This window comes from Rhamphochromis longiceps, linkage group LG23 (assembly GCF_057381845.1).
Source record: "Rhamphochromis longiceps isolate RC_006_pf linkage group LG23, R_longiceps_female_GT1.1, whole genome shotgun sequence".
Lineage (NCBI taxonomy): Eukaryota > Metazoa > Chordata > Actinopteri > Cichliformes > Cichlidae > Rhamphochromis > Rhamphochromis longiceps.
Genome location: NC_140578.1, coordinates 16,917,092 through 16,925,927, shown reverse-complemented (window position 1 = coordinate 16,925,927; position 8,836 = coordinate 16,917,092).

Below are 8,836 nucleotides of genomic sequence, written 5' to 3'. Positions count from 1 at the left end.
CCAATATCTTTCCAAGGACATTTAAGTCCTTACACCAGTGTAGCCCTTATACTTAGCCAAGCACAGACCAGCCCATATATTTCACCCGGGAGTCAGCGTCTTCTTGATGAACTCCATGGCATCTTTTGGGGTCTCGAAGGTTTTCGTTTGTCCCCCTTCTGGTGTAATCACCAGCGTTGCCGGATAACGGAGCCCATATCTGACCCCCCCGTAGGTACGCAGGAGGCTCCTTGCTTCTTTGAAGGCTGCTCTCTTGTTGTTTACTTCCTGGGTGTAGTCTGGGAAGATATGAATCCGTGCACTCCGACCTTCCGGCGTTCTCTCCATTTCCCTCGCCTTCTTCAGTATCTCCTCCTTCTCTATATAGTAGTGGCATCTCACCACGAACGCTCTCGGTGGAGCCCCGGCTCCGTCTCGTCTCGCGCCGAGTGTTCGATGTGCTCGGTCAAGCGTCGGTGTCACTGATAGCCCCAGTTTTTCTTTCAGCAGTCCAGCTATGAACTCCGACGGCGTCTTGCCCGTCTCAGCCCCTTCTCTTACCCCCACGATGCGTATGTTGTTGCATCGTGATCTCGCCTCGAGGTCTTCACTACGTCTCCTCAGCGTCAGCATCTCCTTCTCCAATTCTTTCAGTTTCGTCTCCATGCTGGTTATACTGTCACACTGGTCATTCAGCGTGTCATCCACTTCTTTTTTCCGCGCTTCCATCTCGTTAGCCAGACTGACGGACGTCTCGCTTATCAGTCTCACCTCCTCACGTAGCAACTCAAACTGAGCTTTAGTGTTATCTTCCACACTCTTAGCCCACTTTTCCATCTCGGCTTTTGACTCTTTTCTTCCTTTTCCTTTTTCGGCAGCACGATGGCACGGTGGTTAGCACTGTTGCCTCACAGCAAGAAGGTCCTGAGTTCAATTCCACCATCAGGCCGGGGTCTTTCTGTGTGGAGTTTGCACGTTCTCCCTGTGTTTGCGCGGGTTCTCTCCGGGTACTCCGGCTTCCTCCCACTGTCCAAAGACACGCAGCTTGTGGGGATAGGTTAATTGGATAATACAAATTGCCACTAGGTGTGAATGTGAGTGTGAATGGTTGTCTGTCCTTGTGTGTTAGCCCTGCGACAGACTGGCGACCTGTCCAGGGTGTACCCTGCCTCTTGCCCTATGACAGCTGGGATAGGCTCCAGCGTTCCCCGCGACCCTGAGAAGGATAAGCGGATGGATGGATCTTCCTTTTTCTATTTCCTCCTTGCATCTCATGATCTCGGTTTTTGTCTCCTCTCTGTATTTTGTAATCTCAGCATTCGTTTTTTTGATCTCGGACATCATGTCTTGAGCCCACTGAGGCATGTTGTCGGCGTGTGCTGGGTTAGCAGTGGCCTTGCTAGCTGCGGCGGCAGGGTTGCTATCCGCATGCAACTTTTCTACGCCGGCACGGGTCTGTCGGTTGGACATTTTCGGTCATAAATTGCCCCGTGAGCACCCTCGTTCACTCCACAGCACGAATCTTATTAACCGAGCTTCCTCAAAATGGTAACAAACTGGCGATATCACTATTTTGACTACTGTTACACGGAGCCTCCGCACGCACGTCTTCACACGGCGAAGCACATCCGGAAGTCGCCGAGCTGTCAACAAAGCAAAGTGTGGCTACTTATAGGAATCTAAAATAAAATATATATTTAGAGTTTATTATCAATTTGTTCTTTGCTACATAATTCCATATATCTTGCTTTATATATCTGGTGTCTTGAGTATGTATCTACTAAGAGTACAAGTAGTACAAATAAAGAAAAAACATTAAATGAGGTGTTTCCAAACTTTTGACTGGTAGGGTAGCTTGATGGCTTTAATTGTAAATGTAAATAAAAATGTAAAGTCGTAAAGTTACTGTGCTTTTAACTCTTGTCTGAAACACGTTTGAGTGTTTTCATTTTTAAAACTTTTATTTTACTTTACATGACTGCAGTGCAGCAACTTTTATTTTACTTTACATGACTGCAGTGCAGCAAAACATTTCAGTTCATTTTTATTTAACAATCATCTGTAGAAAGGCTTGATTACTGGAGAGTATCTGAATTTGGATTCTGTGTATTGGTGTAGCAGCACACATAGACACAGCTGGGTAAACACTTGAAAAACAGGTGAACACCTTATCTACTGCCAGTGTTGTTCAAAATCACTTGTAAACTTTTGGGTTCTTACTAAACACATAACTAAGTCAGTAGCAACTTCAAAAACTGTGTTAATCACAGTATCCTGCAATGTAAACTTTAAAACAACTTTTAATATCCTTACTTGATTTGAACTTTTCCAAAGAAGACACTGAACTCTGAAATGTACATTTACCTTTTTGATTTTTACCTTTCTCTTGGCTTGATTTATGTGCAGCATGAGTATGCCAGCAATTTGCACTGCAGATTTTATTAAATGTGCACTCACAATCTGTGTGTAATTAGTGTCTGATTTAGTAAAGCAGCACCTCATTATGTAATCAGACTTGCTGCTTTCTAGATGCATTCTGAGAGCAAAGGGGAGCTCAAAAGTGCAGTTCAGAAAGCTCAGATAATTCTGAAAATAAACTTTGTTTAATATACAATATATGTCTGAGAGAACTGTCTGTTAGTGACAAAATGCCCAAAATTTGCTTTATTTGAAATGCCAATGGACTTTTATGTGAATATTATCTCCTAAAAGGATTTTAGTTATTTCAGTGCACCTCCGAAAACATAAAATCCAATGGAGGCTTTGACTGTTAGACACTCGTGCATATGGACTACAAATAGACCTGAACAGAGATGAGTAAAATCTTATACTGGAAGGGTTGCGGTATAACTTCTGAAGAGTGCAAAACTCCACACTGAATGTAGTTTTGTGGGTCAACATGGATGGGCTGAAGTTTAGAAGTGATATAATAATGTGAACATGAATATTGATGGGTACTGTGATGGTTATCAGAGTGGTGGGGGCAGAAATAAACTGCTTCAAAGGGTACTCTCTATCATGACTTGGAGCATAGTAGTTCTAGGAAGAGCTGCAACCCCTGACTAAATAGCCAGTGGCTCAGCCCACTCCTTGAAATAACAATTAAATATTAAGGATTAAATAAGTTAATAACAATCCTCAATCAGCCATTTAAACATAATGATAATAAGTTAACAGTGACAACATCAACACAAATATATTTAGAAAATGCCCCAACTTTTTAAATGTTTGAAATTATTAGATTCTTTAACCTCATCAAACTCGACCCCCTCCTTTATACTACACTTGGCACATCCCCTTCCAGGAACTTTACCATAAAAGGAGTCCAAAAACACCCACGCTTCTTTGGCAGTTCCTGGATTTTTGAGAGCTGGAGTCCAGGTGCAGGCTGGAGAAGAGGTGAGAAACTAGTTACACCAATCTTAAAACTTTAAGCAACTCTCTTAATGTTTCTAAAAGTAATATGGCAGCAATGTTCACAACAGTTATATTAAAGACACTGCTTAGTAGTGATGGGCAGATGAAGCCTCATGAAGCACTGAAGCTTTTCATCCAATTGGTTCACCCCAACGCGAAGCTTCTTGAAGCTTCATTTGCTCTAGCAGGACACCTACTGGACGTAAAAATATTAGTTGGCATGAATTTGAAGAGTGTGGCATTTTGCACACAGCCTGTAAATGTCAACAACAAAAGGAGTGTGTAAAACATCTATATTGTAGTGATGGCAGTATACTGTGCATATTTATGCTGGCAGTATGGAAAATGATTATTTGGAAATGCCTAAAATGGAAATGATCATTTACTGTGAGGTGAGGTGTGGACAGTGGTTGTGCTTTTGTAACATTGAGGCAAGGACAGTGATTAGTGTTTAGGGGACACATCATTGGTTTTTATTTAAAAACAACAGTTTCTCCACTGTGGCAGGTCGTAGGCGATTTCTTTTTTTTCCAAACTGTCTCTAACTCTCTCCAAACTGTCTCTATCTCTCACTAACCGCAACTCTCCATCAAACGCCCACATTTTGAATGGGGTCTGAGGGGTTTATATCGCTGTCATAGCTCGCGGCAACGTTCGAACCGCTTCCTGAACCAGTCACGTGGTACAGCCGGGCAGCGAGGCTTCGGACGTCATCATTTTCAGCTCCTCCCATAAATGAAGCAAGCCTCGATACGCGCTTCGCGGAAACTCCCCCTCCATTACTCGATACACGCTTCGAAGCCTCGATACAGAACGTCACATCACTACTGCTTAGAGCTCTCAGGCCTCGATGTAATCTGTCAGAAGTCAGAAAGACACAACTATTAGTGCTCACAATCACACTTACAATTCAGTTTAGCTTTATTTATATAGCAAATCACAAAAACAGTTGCCTCAAAGCAGTAAATGCAAAGTGGTGCATAAATGTATAGACTGAAAAGAGGTGAGTGACAAAGAAATGCTAATTGTGTCATGGGATGTCCCCACCAGCCTAGGCCTAATGCAGCATAACTAAGGAAGGAAAGTCACCTGATCCAGCACCTGATCACTTATCAAAAAAGTAAAGTTTTAAGCCTTAATCTTAAAAGCATAGAGTGTGTCTGTCTCCAAACTGAGAGCTGGTTCCACAGAAGATGAGCGTGAATGTTGAAACCCTGCCTCCCGTTTACTTTTAATATCCTAGGAACCACAAGTAAGTCTGCATTTTGAGAGCGAAGTGCTGTCCTGGGATGATATGTTACAAAGTCTTCAAGATAAGAGGGGTCTGATTATTCAAAACCTTGTATGTCAGGGGTTTAAAATTAGATTCTAGATTTAACAGGGTGCCAATAAACATAACTAACATGGAAAAAATATGATCTTTCTAGTCTTTATCCAGTAAATAAAGATGCAGCTATTGCAGTTAGCAAACAACAATAATTTGTGGCATTCATTTTGAGGTTATTTTTCCTATTTTAAGTTATCAACTGAAACTTAACCAACCTATGACTGTCATGGATGGAAACAGTACAGCACAGTCTGTGCATATAAATCCGACTCTTACTCCATCTCCTTTGAAAACACAACGTGGATTTCCATACGTGTTTATACTAACCGCTCACTGCTGCATCCTGCATTCATTCTGTGATAATCCCCTTCAGTGCCTCTCCAGTGTCCAGTAGACTAATGATGATATAAGCCCAGAGCTTAGCATCACACAGACCTGCACTAAGATGACCTGACTCCGATGATACGGCAGAAATATAATTCCTGTGGCTTCCATCCAGCACTTTATCTCTGAGCCACTGTTCACAATGCACTAACTATTTTCCCCCATGGCCCCTATGTAGCTTGAATACTTTTTACATAAGTAAAACAGATTATAAATATGACTTGAAGCAACACTTAGCATGCTCTATATTTATAGTAGGGATTATGAAATGTGATGGATGCCAGTCTATAAAAATCAGAAACTTTGGGTGCCAAATTAGTGCCACAACGCTGAAATGCAGCAGTTCGAGTCTGACCAGAAGCACTTTGCTCTGTCTTCCTCCACCCTCTCTACCATTCTTCCTGACCACTTTCTAATAAATGCAAAAGGCTTTTCTGATTTAAACATTTCCTTTGAAGGATGGCTTCCAACATGGCTGCAATTTACTTTGTAAAGACTATGATCTTTAACCTTAACTTTTTCTAAAAGTACATAGTGTTGCAGATTAGCCTACCTGGCAAATAGTGAGTAAAAATTGAAGATCAATTGGACACTGAAAATGGCCTGTGATTTACGTAGTACTTTTTTAGTCATACTGACCACTCGATACAGACTGCTGCTACACTCCATTTACATGACAGACCTCCAGAAAACCTTTTCAAATGAAGGTAATTAATCAAATTAGCCCTCTGCTGTCAAGTCAGCTGCTGCTCTTATTAATAGTAGAGAGTGTGTGTCATGTTGTGACAGGTGTGTTTGCATAGTCACATTATGATGATCTGATTTGCTTCTGGGAACGAAAAGCATTTCTCGCAAATGCCGACCATTTTAAGTTGAACACAGTGTTTTATGGTTAGATTTAGACAAATAATGGTTCCAGCTAGAATTATGGCCAGAAGAAAATTAATTTAAATAATGTTAATATCACCTAAAATGATGGAAAACCAAACACCCATGGCTATTTTTTTACTTGGGCAAGAATATCTGTAAAAATAGCCGTGGGTGTTTGGTGTGTGTATTAGTGGGTGGTAGTACATGTAAAATAAGAAAATTGTCTTTGTGTGTACATGCATCTTGCACATATTAAATAAGGATTTGGTAAACTGTAATAGCGAGTGACCAAAGGAGAATATCAGAGGAAGGCTCATCATTGATCACCACCATAGATTCCCTTTGGAATCAGAATCAGGTGAGTCCATGTCTCCGTGTGTACAGGGCATGGAGATGTGGCCAAAGTTAATTATCCGAGAATCCATTCTGCAAGTGTGCATGTGTGTTTATAAGAGGGTGGGTGGAGGTGTTATTGCAGCCAATGAAGCAGAAAGGTGGCTTCTAATTTGTATTCAGAAGCTGTACGGTTGGGCAGTGTGGCTCATCTCCACTTTTAGACACAGATCAAAGCAAAACAGAGTCATGTTCAAAACGTTAGAAAGGACACCAAAATAACTTGTAATAATTGCTGTGACATGGCGATATCATGAAAACACATCAGGTACTTTATCAGTGATTATTTTCAAATGTAACTGACAATCCAAAATTAAGAACATTAAAAAATAACAATTTTAAAAATATCACTATTTTACAGAAAGGCTCATTTTGATTGCTTTCAGATTTCTTCACTCCAATTCAAAACAGTTCATGGAACTATCATTGGCATATTTATGCCTTCTCTCCTCCCCGTTTTGTTGTTTTTTTTCCCTCTCTTAGTGTTTGCTAATGAGCTTAGCCTCACACTTGGGATGTCGTCGTAACACTTGTCGTAAGTACAGACTGGAAAATGCATTTATTCTAATTGTTTATTCTCCCATTTTCTAACTCTTGCAGCTAATGGGCTGGTACTGTATGCATTATCTGAATACCACTTTCTCGTTGTTGAAATTATTCCAATACTCCCATATGCACAATTGTAATAGCAAGCAAAATAGTATGTCATGTTCAAACTGGTGGACTGTGTAACCTTTTTATTCCTGGAGTCTTGCCTTGGGTTGATATGTATCTAGAGGGAAAAGTATTTAAGTTTATAATTATGAGATTTTCTGTTAAAACACAGAATAGAACTGATAATTTTGTTTGTTATTGCTTGAATGAACTTTATACTCTATATTGCCAAATGTATTCGCTCACCCATCCAAATCACTAAATTCAGGTGTTCCAGTCAATTCCATGGGCATAGGTGTATAAAATCAAGCACCTGGGCATACAGACTGATTCTACAAGCATTTGTAAAATAATTGTTCACTCTCAGAAGCAAATTTCAGCATGGTGCCATGCTAGGATGCTACAATCAACTGCTAGTGATATCATAACAAAGTGGAAGCGATTGAGAAACGACAGCAACTTCGACGCAACATGTTAGGCCACGTAAAATCACAGAGTGGGGTTAGCAGATGCTGAGGTGCATAGTGTGCAGAGGTCACCAACTTTTTGCAGAGTCAATCACTTTAAATGACCTCCAAAAACAAGTGTTACCTTTATCCATATAGAGCCTAAAATTGCCCTGATATAATCATTCAAATCAACTATTCAATATTTTTTCTACTGAATGTTGTACACAGGCTTTTCACAAATGACAATACTGTGACAGTAAGTCTCTTTCTGTGGTCAACACTAGACCATTAACAAACAAAAGATCATGGCAAGTGACTATTAAAAACCACTGACCAAAAACAGTCACAGTTAACGCAGCTGGTTAATTTATGTTTTCTTTGATGTGTGGAGATGTTGACATGTGGAGTTTAAAGGTCTTCATTTTCCAGTGGATGAGTTTTCAGCTGGTGGTATAAAGTCGTGGTACTGCTACCTTTTGCGTCAATAGTTTTACGGCATGTTTTGCAAATTACTGCGTTTTGTTCGACATCCTCCTTGTGAAATTTAAATGACAGCGAGTCTCATTCCCCCGTTTGTCTGGAACTCCCGTTTTCCCTGACTGGTAGTATAAATGCATGCATGCTCAGTGCAGTGTGGCAGGTAAAAAGATTTCTGGTTGGGAGAGTGGGGTTAATGATGCATTGGCAGCATGTTGGGGGAGGGTCACTTTGTTACATGTAGACCCCTTAATATTGCCATGGCAATTTAAACTCGATTGTTATGATAAAGCCATTTTAACCATCATACGTGGAACAACCCACAATACATCGAGTATATTCAATATATCGCCCACCCCTACCTGAGACTGCACCTGTAAAAAGCAAAAAGCACTATCAAGTTCACTGAAATTTGTCACTTGTAAAATAGTGACATGTTCACATCACTTGGAACTCTCAACAACATGTACTGTGTTTAAAAGTGCAGGCAGTCAAATCTATAACTAGAAGGGCAGGTGGTGATTACACTGGTCTAGCCATAAAAAGTGAAAACTAGACTCACTGTAGTATTACCAGAGATGGGCAGTAACGCGTAATCTGATTACTTTTTTCGAGTAACGAGTAAAGTAAGGGATTACTATTGCAAAAACGGTAATTAGATTACCGTTACTTTCCCGTAGGAACGCTGCGTTACTGCGTTACTAAAACTGTGATTTTTTGCGAGAATGTCTCACGACGTAAGCGAGTGCGCCGTTAGTGACAACAGCTGTGTGCAGATCAACAATGGATCACATATCGATGGTGGGAGAGAGTATGAGCGTGCAGCGTTTAAAGCGTGGAAGTACTGACCTTACTTTGAGTTTGATTCCATAAAAAGTGACAAAAA